Source organism: Moschus berezovskii, chromosome 21 (assembly GCF_049115385.1).
Source record: "Moschus berezovskii isolate FMDL1 chromosome 21, NW_MosBer_1.0, whole genome shotgun sequence".
Lineage (NCBI taxonomy): Eukaryota > Metazoa > Chordata > Mammalia > Artiodactyla > Moschidae > Moschus > Moschus berezovskii.
Genome location: NC_142480.1, coordinates 66761604 through 66779364, shown reverse-complemented (window position 1 = coordinate 66779364; position 17761 = coordinate 66761604).

Sequence of the window (17761 nt, the reverse complement as noted above, 5' to 3'; positions counted from 1 at the left end):
CCAGAATTGAAAGAAACACATGTACTCCAATGTTCATTGCAGCACTGTTTATAATAGCGAGGACATGGAAGCAACCTAGATGTCCATCTGCAGATGAATGTATAAGAAAGCTTTGGTACATATACACAATGGAGTATTTTTCAGCCATCAAAAAGAATGCATTTGAATCAGTTCTAATGAGGTGGATGAAATTGGAGCCTATTATACAGAGTGAAGTAAGCCAGAAAGAAAAACATCACTACAGACTGCTAACCCATATATATGGAATTTAGAAAGATGGTAACCTTAACCCTGTATACTAGACAGCGAAAGAGACCTAGGTGTACAGAACAGTCTTTGGGACTTTGTGGGAGAGGGTGAAGGTGGGATGATTTGGGAGAATGGCATTATAGCATGTATATTATCATATGTGAAATGAATCACCAGTCCAGGTTCGACGCATGATACAGGATGCTTGGGGCTAGTGCACGGGGATGACCTGGAGGGAGGATATGGGGAAGGGGGAGGTGGGAGGGGGGTTCAAGAAGGGGAACACATGTATACCTGGGGCCGATTCGTGTCAATGTATGGCAAAACCAACCAATATATTAATGTAAAGTAATTTGCCTCCAAAAAAAGTGAGAGAAGCTAAATGCTCTTCTCTGTTTTTCCCTCCAACAAGCTGGTGAAGACCTAACAGCCACCTTGAAACATGAAACTGAGAAGCACACCAAAGAGTGAACAGAGATGGGAGCTGGGGGAACCAAGCATTCCTGCCTACCTTACTGCCCAGCCCTGGGCATCTTTAAAAAGAGAAAAATACAATAAATCCACCTACTATTACCCTATGATAAAAACATAACAGCAGGCCCCAAATGGAGTTGCTTATACCAACTCAATGTCACCAAACATAGCCGACTAAATTACAATTTCTGCTGCCCCAGAAATTACATCGTAATTTCACTCAGTTGGGAATCACCTGATCAGCACTAATGGGTTCACCTGCCTGATAGACTCCCCCATCTCCTAAAGGAAAGGAACCTTGCAATAACCAACCCGGTTTTTGGCCTAGTGTATCTTCCTTGTTTCTAGCCCCTTCTGTCTATAAAAAGTCTTCATTTTGTACAGCTTCTCAGAGCTCCTTCAGTTCAGTTCAGTTCAGTTCAGTCGCTCAGTCGTGTCTGACTCTCCGTGACCCCATGAATCACAGCACGCCAGGCCTCCCTATCCATCACCAACTCCCGGAGTTCACTCAAACTCATGTCCACAGAGTCGGTGATGCCATCCAGCCATCTCATTCTCTTTCGTCCCCTTCTCCTCCCGCCCCCAACCCTTCCCAGCATCAGAGTCTTTTCCAGTGAGTCAACTCGTCGCATGAGGTGGCCAAAGTATTGCAGCTTCAGCTTTAGCATCAGTCCTCCCAATGAACACCCAGGATTGATCTCCCTTAGAATGGACTGGTTGGATCTCCTTGCAGAACAAGGGACTCTCAAGAGTCTTCTCCAACACCACAGTTCAAAAGCATCAGTTCTTGGGCGATCAGCTTTCTTCACAGTCCAACTCTCACATCCATACATGACCACGGGAAAAACCATAGCCTTGACTAGACGGACCTTGGTTGGCAAAGTAATGTCTCTGCTTTTTAATTTATTATCAAGGTTGATCATAACTTTCCTTCCAAGGAGTAAGCGTCTTTTAATTTCATGGCTGCAATCAGCATCTGCAGTGATTTTGGAGCACAAAAAAATAAAGTCTGACACTGTTTCCACTGTTTTTCCATCTATTTCCCATGAAGTGATGGGACCAGATGCCATGATCTTTGTTTTCTGAATGTTGAGCTTCAAGTCAACCTTTTCACTCTCCTCTTTTACTTTCATCAAGAGGCTTTTGAGTTCCTCTTCACTTTCTGCCATAAGGGTAGTGTCATCTGCATATCTGAGATTATTGATATTTCTCCCAGCAATCTTGATGCCAGCTTCTGCTTCTTCAGACTCCTTACTATTTGCTAAATTGGATGCTCCTCAATTCATAAATCATTGAAAAGAGCCAATAAGATCTTTAATATTTACTCAGTTGAATTTTGTTTTCTAACAAGGTAAATTGACAAGAAAAGCACAAAAACTTATTGAGTTGTATGTAACTCAGAGGTGTCTTCGTACGAAAATGGAGACCTAAAGAAGTGGATAAACCTGAGTGCTTCTGTGCTAGGTAGGGCAGAAAGTGAAGAGGAACTCAAAAGCCTCTTGATGAAAGTGAAAGAGGAGAGTGAAAAGGTTGGCTTGAAGCTAAATATTCAGAAAACAAAGATCATGGCATCTGGTCCCATCACTTCATGGCAAATAGATGGGGAAACAGTGCAAACAGTGTCAGACTTTATTTTGGGGGGCTCCAAAATCACTGCAGATGCTGATTGCAGCCATGAAATTAAAAGACGCTTGCTCCTTGGAAGGAAAGTTATGACCAAACTAGATAGCATATTAAAAAGCAGAGACATTACTTTGCCAGCAAAGGTCCGTCTCGTCAAGGCTATGGTTTTTCCCATGGTCATGTATGGATGTGAGAGTTGGACTGTGAAGAAAGCTGATCGCCGAAGAATTGATGCTCTTGAACTGAGGTGTTGGAGAAGACTCTTGAGAGTCCCTTGGACTGCAAGGAGATCCAATCAGTCCATTCTAAAGGAGATCAGTCCTGGGTGTTCATTGGAAGGACTGATGCTAAAGCTGAAACTCCAATACTTTGGCCACCTCATGTGAAGAGTTGACTCACTGGAAAAGACCCTGATGCTGGGAGGGATTGGGGGCAGGAGGAGAAGGGGACGACAGAGAATGAGATGGCTGGATGGCATCAGCGACCCGATGGACATGAGTTTGAGTGAACTCCGGGAGTTGGTGATGGACAGGGAGGCCTGGTGTGCTGTAATTCATGGGGTCGGAAAGAGTCGGACACGACTGAGCGACTGAACTGAACTGAACTGAACTGAGGAAGTCATGGAAAGAGGTGACAGGATCAGAAGGTAGGAGTGGGAGGCGGTGTCTTGGGGGGGATTTATCAAGGCCGGTTCCTCCAGATTCTTTTTGGTGTTCTGGTCTTGGAGATGCTCCATTCCTCCAGATATAGGGAGATTCTATGACCTCCTTAAGGAGAGAAGGTGAGGGAAATTCTCAAACTCAGTCACCTTAAAATATTCAATTTGTCAAATACCATATATAGGGGGAGTGTGTCCTGTCCCACCAATATGCCTTTTATGCCTTTTTTTTTTTTTTTCTTTAAAGCATTTGCTTACTGGGACTCTGTGAGCCAAAAGTGGCATTTCTGCCCATTTACTATGTGAGTTTTCACAGTGAAAATGGGTTCACATGGAAATAGCCCCACTGAACCAAAGAAGGCAAAATCAGAAATAGCTTTACAAACACAGTGTACAACATACATTTCTTATTGTATAATAACAACTGTATCTCAGTTAAAATCTGAAACTATTTTCTAGAATTATTTTTAAGTTTTAGAGAAGAGAAGAGAAAATCATTTGGGATCAGGGGTTGGAAGCAAATTGTAAACACTTTTTTTCTTATGGAAATGAAGTGGCACAGGCAGGGTTGGAGGTATTTACATTTCAAACCAAAATTCTGTGAGAGTTAGCCAGAACACTAGGAGGCCTCCTTAAAAACATTGAATCCTACAGGTAGAAATCTGAAGCTAGTGACCTACAACTGTGGGCTTTAAATGGGAAAGGGCAATTTCTGTACTTTTTCCTTCTACAGGAGACATAGAAGAGGGATTTTTAAATGTCAACTTGGATTTGAAGGGTTGTCTTTGTAAGCTAAACTATGGAACCAACATACAATAAACCAAGGCAGTGTTGCCCCAAAACAGTTTGCCTCTTGGTGAGTGTTGAGCCAAAAAACACAGCCAAGCCAAAGATCAGAGGAAGAAAGGATTTATTACTTGCAGCAAAGTAAGGAAAACACTGGGCAACTTCTCCCTGATAGCAAAATTGGGAAAGTTTTAAGCTAAGTGCATGTTCGCTAAGTTGCTTCAGTCGTGTCTGACTCATTGCAACCCTATGGACTGTAGCCCACCAGGCTCCTCTATCTATGGGATTGTCTAGGCAAGAATACTGGAGTGGGTTGCCATGCCCTTATCCAAGGGATCTTCCCAACCCAGGGATCAAACTCACATCTCTTATGGCTTCTTTATTGGCAGGCAGGTTCTTTACCACTATGGCCACGAGAGAAGCCCTTTAAGATAAGTGTACACACAAATTCATTACGGGCTTCAGTAAAGGAGAACTCAGCATAGAACTAGGGCAGAGGTCAACAGAGCCCAAATTTTAGTTGACTGAAGTCAGGAGAGTCAACATCCTCATTTCATCCTCCACCAGGATGGGGGCCTTAATTCCTGCAGAACTCAAAAATATATTGTTATGCATATTGTTCCTTTGACAACTGGACTCTGCTTTATCACTGAACTATTTGATTGCTTTTTCTGTTCCTGAATTCCTTTGCTACCTTAAGAGCCTTAATTACTGAGACCTATACAAGGGCAACAGAGAAGGCAATGGCACCCCACTCCAGTGCTCTTGCCTGGAAAATCCCATAGATGGTGGAGCCTGGTAGGCTGCAGTCCATGGGGTCGCTAAGAGTCGGACACGACTGAGCGACTTCCCTTTCACTTTTCACTTTCATGCATTGGAGAAGGAAATGGCAACCCACTCCAGTGTTCTTGCCTGGAGAATCCCAGGGACTGGGGAGCCTGGTCGGCTTCCGTCTCTGGGGTCGCACAGAGTCGGACATACCTGAAGCGACTTAGCAGCAGCAGCAGCAGCAGCATACAAGGGCAAGGGCTTCCCTGGTAGCTCAGCTGGTAAAAGATCTGTCTGCAATGCAGGAGACCCTAGTTTGATTTCTGGGTTGGGAAGATGCCCTAGAGAAGGAATAGGTTACCAACTCCAGTAATCTTGGGCTTCCCTGGTGGCTCAGATGGTAAAGAATCTGCCTACATTGCGGGAGAGCTGAGTTCAATACCTGAGTTGGGAAGATCCCCTGAAGGAAGGCATGGCTATCCACTCCAGTATTTTTGCCTGGAGAATCGCTATAGACAGAGGAGCCTGGTGGGCTATAATCCATGGGGTCGCAAAGAGTCAGATATGACTGAGCAGCTAAGAACAGCACAGCACATACTAGGGCAAGCAACAAAGCCAGGCTTAGATCACAAAATGGCTTGGGCAAAAATGAATTCTTATACACCAAAGAAAGAGAAGCCGCCTCTGGTTCTTTCCCTCATGGATGCCCTACCCTATCTGCCTGTAGCAAATATATCTATGTTTACAAAGAAGACCATGACTGAATGAAAATTTGTACAAGGCTGCCCAGGCCAGTCCAATTTTCTAATCAGTAAGTTAGACATTGTGGAAGGGGATGCAGCAGGTTTTTAATCCTATAACCATTCAATATTTAAATGTTACAACCTATTCTGCTTGTGCTGATTCCTTACCATGAAGTCTTTTATAGTACTATTTACCTAGAGGGCAAGAAGTCAGGCTGCATGAACTTCCTTGTATCTTTTAATTATTTCTCTCTACAATTGAATAAATTGACATTCCAATTTACACATCAATTTCTTTTGTACTTGTTATTTCCAGTCTGTAGACCCAAGTGCTTTTATCGAATGTCCACATTTAGAGATTGCAGCTTTAAATGCTGACAAGAGTCAGCCAGATGAAACAGATTTGCTGTAAGACAACAGGGAATACTGGGGACTGTGACAAATCAGAAAACAGCATCAGTATCCACCTAAAGTTTTGCAAATATTGTTTCAGAGTCAAAGAAGTATCTTCTGACTAGATCAGAAGAATCATTTTGTATCCCTGGGTTGCTGACTAGTGTATAGTTGTGATATTTTGTGACACTGTGCCAATGTCACCAAACAGATGTGAGATTTTTCAAATCACAATAGCTGGGAGAAAACCCAGTCTTCCCCTTCTTGATCCATTTTTTGGATGGCAGCTACTGATGCTGAAAATTCAGCCTCTGTGCACCAGTGCCAAATTGAAACTTGTCACAGACTTTTGGTAAAATAGAATAGCTTTATTGCTTTGCCACACAAAGGGGGATGCAGAAGGCTCGTGCCTCTCAAAGCTATTTGGTGTTGAGTTTTATAGCAATAGTTCAAGTGTAGGGTTGGTAAGAAGCACTGAGGTGTGTGCAGGGCCTATATTCTTTTAATATGACTTCAGGAGATCTTCTGCTGAGCTGTGCTTCTCAAGGTTATCAAACAATGACCTTCTCTCTGGGATGAAGAATGCTTAATCAAGTTGTTCATTTTCCATTTGTTGGAGGTTTTGGTTCTACAAAATAGCTCAAAGACATTATTATGTGTCCCCAATCTGATCACATAGACCACAGCCCTGTCTAACTCAATGAAATTAAGCCATGCTGTGTGGGGCCACCAAGATGGGCAGGTCATGGTGGAGAGGTCTGACAGAATGTGGTCCACTGGAGAAGGGAATGGCAAAACACTTCAGTATACTTGCCTTGAGAACCCCATGAACAGTATCAAAAAGCAAAATGATAGGATACTGAATGAGGAATTCCCCAGGTCGGTAGGTGCCCAGTATGCTACTGGAGATCAGTGGAGAAATAACTCCAGAAAGAATGAAAGGATGGAGCCAAAACAAAACCAATACCCAGTTGTGGATGTGACGGGTGATAGAAGCAAGGTCTGATGCTGTAAAGAGCAATATTGCATAGGAACCTGGAATGTTAGGAATCAAGGCAAATCGGAAGTGGTCAAACAGGAGATGGCAAGAGTGAACGTAGACATTCTAGGAATCAGTGAACTAAAATGGACTGGAATGGATGAATTTAACTCAGATGACCATTATATCTACTACTGTGGGCAGGAATCCCTTAGAAGATATGGAGTAGCCATCATGGTGAACCAAAGAATACGAAATGGAGTACTTGGATGCAATCTCAAAAAAGATACAATGATCTCTGTTCGTTTCCAAGGCAAAGCACTCAATATTACAGTAATCCAAACCTATGCCCCAACCAGTAACACTGAAGAAGATGAAGTTGAACGGTTCTATGAAGACCTACAAGAACTTTTAGAACTAACACCCAAAAAAGATGTCCTTTTCATTATAGGGGACTGGAATGCAAAAGTAGGAAGTCAAGAAACACCTGCAGTAATATGCAAATGTGACCTTGGAGCACGGAATGAAGCAGGGCAAAGGCTCATAGAGTTTTGCCAAGAGAACGCACTGGTCATAGAAAACACCCTCTGCCAACAACACAAGAGAAGACTCTACACATGGACATCACCAGATGGTCGACACCAAAATCAGATTGATTATATTCTTTGCAGCCAAAGATGGAGAAACTCTATACAGTTAGCAAAAACAAGACCAGGAGCTCACTGTGACTCAGATCATGAACTCCTTATTGCCAAATTCAGACTTAAATTGAAGAAAGTAGGGAAAACCACTAGACCATTCAGGTATGACCTAAATCAAATCCCTTATGATTATACAGTGGAAGTGAGAAACAGATTTAAGGGACTAGATCTGATAGATAGAGTGCTTGTTGAGCTCTGGACGGAGGTACGTGACATTGTACAGGAGACAGGGACCAAGACCATCTACATGGACAAGAAATGCAAAAAAGCAAAATGGCTGTCTGAGGAGGCCTTACAAACAGCTGTGAAAAGAAAAGAAGTGAAAAGCAAAGGAGAAAAGGAAAGATATAAGCACCTGAATGCAGAGTTTCAAAGAATAGCAAGGAGAGATAAGAAAGCCTTCTTCAGAGATCAACACAAAGAAATAGAGGAAAGCAACAAAATAGGAAAGACAAGAGATCTCTTCAAGAAAATTAGAGATATCAAGGGAACATTTCATGCAAAGATGGGCTCGATAAAGGACAGAAATGGTATGGACCTAACAGAAGCAGAAGATATTAAGAAGAGATGGCAAGAATACACAGAAGACTGTACAAAAAAAATCTTCACGACTAAGATAATCACGATGGTGTCATCCCTGACCTAAAGCCGGACATCTTGGAATGTGAAGTCAAGTGGGCCTTAGAAAGCATCACTACGAACAAAGCTAGTGGAGGTGATGGAATTCCAGTTGAGCTATTTCAAGTCTTGAAAGATGATGCTGTGAAAGTGCTGCAGTCAATATGCCAGCAAATTTGGAAAACTCAGCAGTGGCCACAGGACTGGAAAAGGTCAGTCTTCATTCCAATCCCAAAGAAAGGCAATGCCAAAGAATGCTCAAACTACCGCACAATTGCACTCATCTCACACTCTAGTAAAGTCATGCTCAAAATTCTCCAAGCCAGGCTTCAGCAGTACATGAAACATATTCAAGCAGGTTTTAGAAAAGGCAGAGGAATCAGAGATCAAATTGCCAACATCCGCTGGATCGTGGAGAAAGCAAGAGAGTTCCAGAAAAACAACTATTTCTGCTTCATTGACTATGCCAAAGCCTCTGACTGTGTGGATCACAATAAACTGTGGAACATTCTGAAAGAGATGGGAATCCCAGACCACCTGACCTGCCTCTTGAGAAACCTGTATGCAGGTCAGGAAGCAACAGTTAGAACTGGACATGGAACAACAGACTGGTTCCAAATAGGAAAAGGAATACGTCAAGGTTGTATATTGTCACCTTGCTTATTTAACTTATATGCAGAGTACATCATTAGGAACGCTGGGCTGGAAGATGCACAGGCTGGAATCAAGATTGCTGAGAGAAATATCAATAACCTCAGATATGCAGATAACACCACCCTTATGGCAGAAAGTTCAGTTCAGTTCAGTCACTCATTCGTGTCCGACTCTTTGTGACCCCATGAATCACAGCACGCCAGGCCTCCCTGTCCATCACCAACTCACGGAGTTCACTCAAACTCATGTCCATCGAGTCGCTGATGCCATCCAGCCATCTCATTCTCTGTCGTCCCCGTCTCCTCCCACCCCCAATCCCTCCTAGCATCAGACTCTTTTCCAGTGAGTCAACTCGTCGCATGAAGTGGCCAAAGTATTGGAATTTCAGCTTTAGCATCATGGCAGAAAGTGAAGAGGAACTCAAAAGCCTCTTGATGAAAGTGAAAGAGGAGAGTGAAAAGGTTGGCTTGAAGCTCAACATTCAGAAAACAAAGAACATGGCATCTGGTCCCATCACTTCCTGGGAAATAGATGGCGAAACAGTGCAAACAGTGTCAGAGTTTATTTTGGGGGGTTCCAAAATCACTGTGGATGCTGATTGCAGCCAGGAAATTAAAAGACGCTTACTCCTTGGAAGGAAAGTGATGACCAACCTAGATAGCATATTAAAAAGCAGAGACATTACTTTGCCAACAAAGGTCCGTCTAGTCAAGGCTATGGTTTTTCCCGTGGTCACGTATGGACGTGAGAGTTGGACTGTGAAGAAAGCTGATCGCCGAAGAATTGATGCTTTTGAACTGTGGTGCTGGAGAAGAGTCTTGAGAGTCCCTTGGTCTGCAAGGAGATCCAACCAGTCCATTCTAAAGGAGATCAATCCTGGGTGTTCACTGGAAGTGCCTGTGCCAGCTGGCAAAGAGAACAGGTCCGGACCGCAACGACATAGAAGCCTGAGAAAAGAATTAAGGAGTAAAGAATGGGGTCGAGAGGACTGAATGCTTGTGAGGCAAATCAGCGACTTTATTGAAAAGGGCCAGGGTTTTTATACAAAGTGAGACAGGGAACAGGGTACATAAAAATACCAAGTCATTTACCAGGTTAGTTATTGCATCTATAGAAGATTACAAAGGCTTGTTTGCTTTCTAAGACAAGCTTGGCATTTAGACTAATGCTCACAAGATAAGAAAAACTAGTCTGCAGGCTATAAAGATTAGGGACATTCTTAAACTATTTTAAGAGATAAGGAAAACATACCTACATAAATCTGGGGGATAAAACAAGAAACCTAGCAAAGGATTATTTGCTCTGTTTTTCTCAAGGAAGAACAAATAAGGCCTGGTAAACGTTTTATGACTCTCTTAAGGGGTGGCGGGACAGGGAACAGCACTTACAAGGCATTCCCAGGGCCAACATTTGGGGCCTTGTTCAGGCCGGCTCCCCGCATGGAAGGACTGATGCTGAAGCTGAAACTCCAATACTTTGGCCACCTCATGCGACGAGTTGACTCACTGGAAAAGGGTCTGATGCTAGGAGGGATTGGGGGTGGGAGGAGATGGGGACAACAGAGAATGAGATGGCTGGATGGCGTCACCGTCTCTGTGGACATGAGTTTGAGTGAACTCCGTGAGTTGGTGATGGACAGGGAGGCCTGGCGTGCTGTGATTCATGGGGTCGCAAGGAGTTGGAAACGACTGAGTGACCGAACTGAACTGACTGAACTGAGGTCAAACCAGGACCCTGCCCCAAGGCTGCACTATTGTTTCTTAATGTTCCTGCCTTATCTCTGCATCACCTCCCTTCCCTGATTAGCAACTGCTTGGACTAGCACTTTGGAACTCTTGCAAAATCATAGAGGCTGAAGACTATTCCTTACAAATAAGAAATGGGGGACACAGAACAGCTTCTGTGTCAAGGAATCCCACAGAGACCTGTTCAGTTTCACTACCTAAATTTTGGGATGGGTTTCTCAAACTTTTGTTTGCATAAAAATTACTCCATGTCCCTGAAAATAGGGACTTTCCCAAGTCCCTGGTACAGCAGCTATACACGGGTTAGCAATCTACTTTTATTATGATTGTCCAGGCACATTGATTCAAATGTTCCTTGGACCGTCCTGAGTGACACTGTGTCAATATTGCTTGTCTGAAAATTCACATTTTAAAATATACCATGTGTAATACCTTTCACTCCCAACTATCTAAATTTGAGATTAGAATTAAAGAAGCCTCCATTTCCCTCCTTTCTGTCTGAAGAGAGAATCCATGATTGAGCCTAGCTGCTCTGAAGTCAGATCCCCTCGAGGAACTTATAAACCTTCATAGGAAATCAAATAATGAATCCAAGCACAATGATTAACTTATTCTTTCTTCTTAAACCATATGCATGAATGCTCAGTTGTGTCTGACTCTTTGTGACCACACGGACTGTAGCCCACCAGGTTCCTCTGTCCACGGAATTTTCCAGACAAAAATGCTGGGTTGCCATTTTCTTCTCCAGGGATCTTTCCAAGCCAAGGATTAAAGCCACATCTCCTGCATTGCAGGGGGATTCCTAATGGTCCCAGCTTTACTGAGGTAAATAAAATTGTAAGACAGTAAATGTGCAATATGTCAGTTGGATTTTATATACCTTGAGAAAGAATTCCCACTATCAAGTTAATTAAAACACCCATCACCTTAAGTAGTTACCTTTTCTTGTATGTATGAAAACACTTAAGATATACTTCCTTAACAAATTTCAGTGATACAGTATTATCAACTATGGTCTCCATGCTATACATGAGTCTCAAAATTATTAGATATCTTTTTTATCTTTCAGCTTCATTGAGATACAATTGACTTATAGCACTATATAAGGTGTACAGCATAATGAATTGATCCATATACTGGGAAATGATTACCACATAAGCTTAGTTTATACTCAATACCTCACATAGATACAGAAATGAAAAACATTTTTTTCCTCGTGACGAGAATTTTAGGACCTTAACAACTTTCATGGAACAACAGACTGGTTCCAAATAGGAAAAGGAGTACGTCAAGGTTGTATATTGTCACCTTGCTTATTTAACTTATATGCAGAGTACATCATGAGGAACGCTGGGCTGGAAGAAGCACAAGCTGGAATCAAGATTGCTGGGAGAAATATCAATAACCTCAGATATGCAGATGACACTACCCTTATGGCAGAAAGTGAACAGGAACTCAAAGGCCTCTTGATGAAAGTGAAAGAGGAGAGTGAAAAGGTTGGCTTGGAGCTCAACATTCAGAAAACAAAGATCATGGCATCTGGTCCCATCACTTCATGGGAAATAGATGGAAAAACAGTGGAAACAGTGTCAGACTTTATTTTTCTGGGCTCCAAAATCACTGCAGATGCTGATTGCAGCCAGGAAATTAAAAGACGCTTGCTCCTTGGAAGGAAAGTTATGACCAACCTAGATGGCATATTAAAAAGCAGACATTACTTTGCCAACAAAGGTCCATCTAGTCAAGGCTATGGTTTTTCCCGTGGTCATGTATGGATGTGAGAGTTGGACTGTGAAGAAAGCTGATCGCCGAAGAATTGATGCTTTTGAACTGTGGTGCTGGAGAAGACTCTTGAGAGTCCCTTGGACTGCAAGGAGATCCAACCAGTCCATTCTAAAGGAGATCAATCCTGGGTGTTCATTGGAAGGACTGATGCTAAAGCTGAAACTGCAGTACTTTGGCCACCTCATGCGACGAGTTGACTCACTGGAAAAGACTGTGATGCTGGGAAAGGTTGGGGGCAGGAGGAGAAGGGGACGACAGAGGATGAGATGGCTGGATGGCATCACCAACTCTGTGGACATGAGTTTGGGTGAACTTCGGGAGTTGGTGATGGACAGGGAGGCCTGGCGTGCTGTGATTCATGGGGTCGCAGATAGTCGGACACGACTAAGCGACTGAACTGAACTGACCGAACAACTTTCAAATATGCCATACAACTGTGTTAGCTACAGTGATCGTATTGTACATCATATCCTTTGTTTATATTACTCATTTTCATTATAATTTTAAGTTTGCACTTTGTGTACATTAATATTTTTCTTGTAACTGGAAGTTTGTACTTTTTGACCACTTTCATCTAATCTCCACAGTCCAACCTCTGATAACCACAAATCTGATGTCTTTTTCTATATTTATTTTAGATTTCATATGTAAGAAAGATAACGCAATATTTGTCTTTCTCCATCTGATTTATTTCACTTAGCATGATGTCCTCAAGTTCCACCATGCTGTTATAATGATTAATCTACTCTAAAGCAATTATTTACTGAAGGGTTTGAAGTATATGCTGATTCTGTCCCTTGACCTTACTAGATTTTGAGATATTTTCCCATCTTCTTGACTATTATACCTAAGACTCTAAAAACTCCTGCTGTGTCCCTCTCTCTTGCTTTTGAGTCTAGCTGTACCTGAAGCCAGCCTGTGGATGAAGCAAGGTTAAACAAAATACTTCTGCACTGCACACAATGTACACAGAGCACTGCACACATTGTATACAATGTGTATTGGATGTAGGAAAGTTACCGTGAGAACTTCGGTTCTGCAGAGGAGGGAGGCTCAGTTCTATTAAGGAGAGCACAGGGCAATCACAAAGATCAGATGCAAACACCTTCCTTCCTTTGGGGTGGCTTTTTCACATTTTAAATATGGAAAACAGAAAAATGAGAGCTGTCTTTACAAAGAAATGTTAAGGAGCTCAGTGTTTTTTCAACTCATCCCACCTGAGTCCCTAGATAAGACTGGAGAAGAAACATATTCACTGAGGGAATGGAGAACTAGCAGTGTCTTGGGTATGTGGAGGGCCCTGGATTGCCAGCAGAAGGTGATTCCCAAGGAGACGAGGGCAGTGATACAGGGATGCACATCCTCAAAGGCCAACAGAAGTGTGCACACAGAGCTTCCAAATGGGGCAAGCTTTGCACTAGCAGAGTTGAGGAGGTCCCAGGAGCACTATGAATAAAATAACCCAACTGTCATTTGGGTTTTGTAAGTTTGGGAGACCCCAATGGTCTTTTAAGTAATGTCGAATGACCCGTAAAATCTTCTGTGCAAGTGAGGAGTTTGAACTAGTTCTCCAAGGTCCCCGCCAGCTCTGTTTTCTTTTTTAATTCATAGTAAAAGGTGCAATATCCACTTTCCTTGATCACCCACCCCATAGTCTTGGTCTCCTTCCCCAGAAGTGAGTGAGGCACCTCAGCACCAGGTAGCCAAGCTCTGGGCAAGAGTAGGGAGCTGATGTGCAGCAGGCAACACAGGGCCAGGCAACAGTAATCTTACCGTCACCCATAGTGCAGTCAGGATGACCACGCCGTTTCTCCAGCAAGTCACCTTGCTCAGTGCTGGAGGGAATTCTTCCACTCTCTGATAGTTTCAGTTGCTAGAATGAGAACCCATGATTCTCTTTTTTACACAGCTTATCCCCAGTGACCAAAGCCTAGAGCTGGGAGGTACCCAACCATTGCTTGCGGAAGGAATGACTCAGTGACTGCATGGGTGAAGGGTAACGAGTGGAGAACACCTGCACAGAAGGCAGGTCTCCCTGGCTGCCTCTTCTCAAGGCTCTGCTAACAAAGACAGTAGATCGTTCTCATTTCTTTCCTTAGGTATTATACAGTCATTGATTCATTTCCCTAACAAAGCTGGAAAGTGATTCTTTCCTGTGCTTTGGCTAATGACATAAGCAAATAAATAAAATCCCAAAGAGCCCTTGCAGAAAACTGCATGCCTTTTCCCTGTTGTCTGTAACACCGATTTCCTTATTTGACCGTGTAAGCATCTTTCTAAAGCACTGAGTGCTTCAGAAAACCCTGGCTGATGGTGTCCTAAGTGAAAGTTGTTCACTTTGAGAATACAAGCATTTTTTAAAAGCAGCTGTCTTCTATAAGAATAGCATCTATCAGTCTGTGGCATTATCTTCATAACAACATGTATAGCATGCCCCTATGTGTGATAAAAAATTTCCATAAATGAGGCACTATAAAAGTTTATCACTAATCAGCCACATTACCAAAATAAAGGCATGATATTTAGATATGTCATAGCATCTGACCAAAAAATGTTCTATTAACTTAAATATAAAACATCAACCATACTTCATAACTCATATAGTGAAAATATTTGCTTTTGCCAAGAACTTTTAAATGATTACTATCTTTAATAACTCATAAAATAATTTAAATATCTCTTCTTTTTGAAGAGCTATGGTTTTCATTAAACCAAACTGAAAGAACTAATAACTATGCTGGTGTAGCAGTGATGCACCTAAATATGACAAAATGATTAAAACTTTCCATGGAAAAAGTGACAAGTTTACAGCTAATGTAAAGTCAAAATTTTTTTGTTTGTTTGTTATTTTTTAAGGTAAGGATAAGGGGTTCTATCATAATGTGTTATTTGAAATTGTGTAGTTATACTTTCTTCTCCCATGCATACAACAAAAAAGGCTCTGCCAAAGAAGTCTTGCTGGTAGAGACTTTCTCTAATACAGAGATAAACATTTATTTTTAATGCTTTTTTTTGAGGCAAGCATAATATATTAAAAGATCAAAACTGCACATATGTAATGTATGCATCTTGATGAGTTTGGACATATACACATACCTGTGGAAACACCACTATAGTCACAGTTCTGAACATATCCGTCACCTCCCAGAATTTTTCACGTGCTTTGTTTTTAATCAAAAATATTTTTAGTTAGCACATAGATTTCCTGTCAACAAAATAGTGAAGAAAACATTTTGGAAACTTTTTGACTACTCCATTGGGACATTTCTGGACAATTAATTTTAATTAGAATCATGTCATGGAGATGGAAATACCAGAATATCTTACTTGTCTCCTGAGAAACTTGTACGCAGGTCAAGAAGCAATAGTTGGAAACCTGTATGGAACAACTGATTGGTTCAAGATGGAGAAAGGAGTACCACAGCGTTGTCTGCTGTCACCCTGTTTGTTTAATCTATACACTGAGCACGTCACGAGAAATGCCTCGCTGGATGAGTTACAAGCTGGAAACAGATGAGATCGGGTGCATTCAGGGTGGTGTGGCTGTAGACATACAAGCTGGAATCAAGATAAGCAGAAGAAAGCATCAACAACTTCAGATATGCAGATGATGCCACTCTAATGGCAGGAAACGAACAGGAACTAAAAAGCCTCTTGATAAGTGAGGGTGAAGGAGGAGAGTGAAAGAATCAGCCTAAAACTAAATACTAAAACAACTAAGATCATGGTATGCGGCCCCACTATTTCATGTTTAAATAGAAGGGGAAAGGTGGAAGTAATGACAGATTTCCTCTTCTTGGGCTCTAAAACCACTGTGGATGGTGACTGTAGCCATGAAATCAGAAGACGATTGTTTCTTGGCAGGAAAGCTATGACAGACCTAGACCACGTATTGAAAAGCAGAGACATTACTCTGTTGACAAAGGGCCGTATAGTCAAGCTTATGGTCTTCCCCATGGTCATGTATGATAGTGAGAGCTGGACCATAAAGAAGGCTGAGCTCTGAAGAACTAATGTCTTCAAACTGTGGTGCTAGAGAAGACTCTTGAGAGTCCCTTGGACAGCAAGATCAAATCAGTCAATCTTAAGGGAAATCAACCCTGAATACTCTGTAAGGACTGATGCTGAAGCTGAAACACCAGTATTTTGGTCATCTGATGCAAACAACTGACTCATTGGAAAAGTCCTCGATGCCAGGAAAGATTGAGGGCAGAAGAAGAGGGCACCAGAAAATGAGATGGCTGGATGACATCACTGACGCAATGGACACAAACTTGTGCAAATATCCAGTAATAGTGAAGGACAGAGAGGCCTGGCGTGCTTCAGTCCATGGGGTCACAAAGCTTCAGACCCAACTGGACATCTGAAAAACAACAACATAGAGATAACCTTCTGATATCACTTTGTCTTTCTATCTTGTGTATGCTTGAAAAGAGGCCCATTGGGGTCTAATTGGCTTATTTGAACCCATAGTAAGTACAGAAAATGGCCCCTGAGAGGCACTTCCATGAAGCTAAATAGTAGTTGGTGCTACAGATAGACACACTTTTGATCGACAGCATAGTCCTAAGTATTTGGAGAACAAATGAAGAAATTTCTAATCACATGAATGTATAATAATCCTGATTTTTAGACAGATAAGGAGCATTGTAATGTCATGTGTAGGGGGTGGGAGGTTATGGTTCATGGTGATGATTGTGAGGCTTTCTATTATGGTTTTTGTCCCAAATGTTTTATATTCAAGTGAAGGTTTCTCATAACCAGTGGTTCTCAAACTTGACTACTTATCAGCATCCCCTGGAGGGCATATTGAAACAACTTACTGGGCTCCACCATCAGAATTTCTAGGGTCTTGAGTGGGACCAAAAGCTTGCAGCTCTTCTGAGTGTGCAAGTGACAGCCTTGTTGTTTGCCCAGGCACCCACTTTGAGAATCACTCTTCTAACAAGTATAATTTGGTTTACATAAATTTCCACAATCAGAACATAATCATGATTTCAAATTCATTAGCATTTTTAGTTGGAGGAGGATAATTTATGGCTAAAGTTGAAGTTCAAGAATTGAGAAAGTCAAGACAGCCTCCAAAGTGATAGCTGCAGTTATACAGTATGAAGTGGGATGAGGTTAAGAGGTCACTCTGTGGTTCAACATCTTTTGTGGCTTGCTGAAAAGAATTCTCTCAAGGAAGCCCAGAGGGCTAGATTTGGGGCTATTTGGCAAAGGTTACATTCCAAACCATACGGCATAGCCAGCTCAGTGGTGATACCACTCCCCTGACCGTGCAGTGACCACTGTGCTGCCTTCAGCCGGTTGGCCTGGGCACTGGATTTGGACAGAAGCATTGTTGCCTAGTGTTACAGACTGAATTGTGTCATGTCCAAATTCATATGTTGAAACCCTGACCCCCCAATGTGACTATGTTTAGAGATGGGCCTTTGAGGAAGTAATTGAAGTCAAATGAGGCCATAGGGTGTGGCTTTGATCCAAAAATCTATGGCCTTACAGGAAGAGGGAGAGACACCAGAGATGTATGTGTGTAGGGGAAGAACAGCTGAGAGAAAGCAGCTGTCTGCAAACCAAGAAGA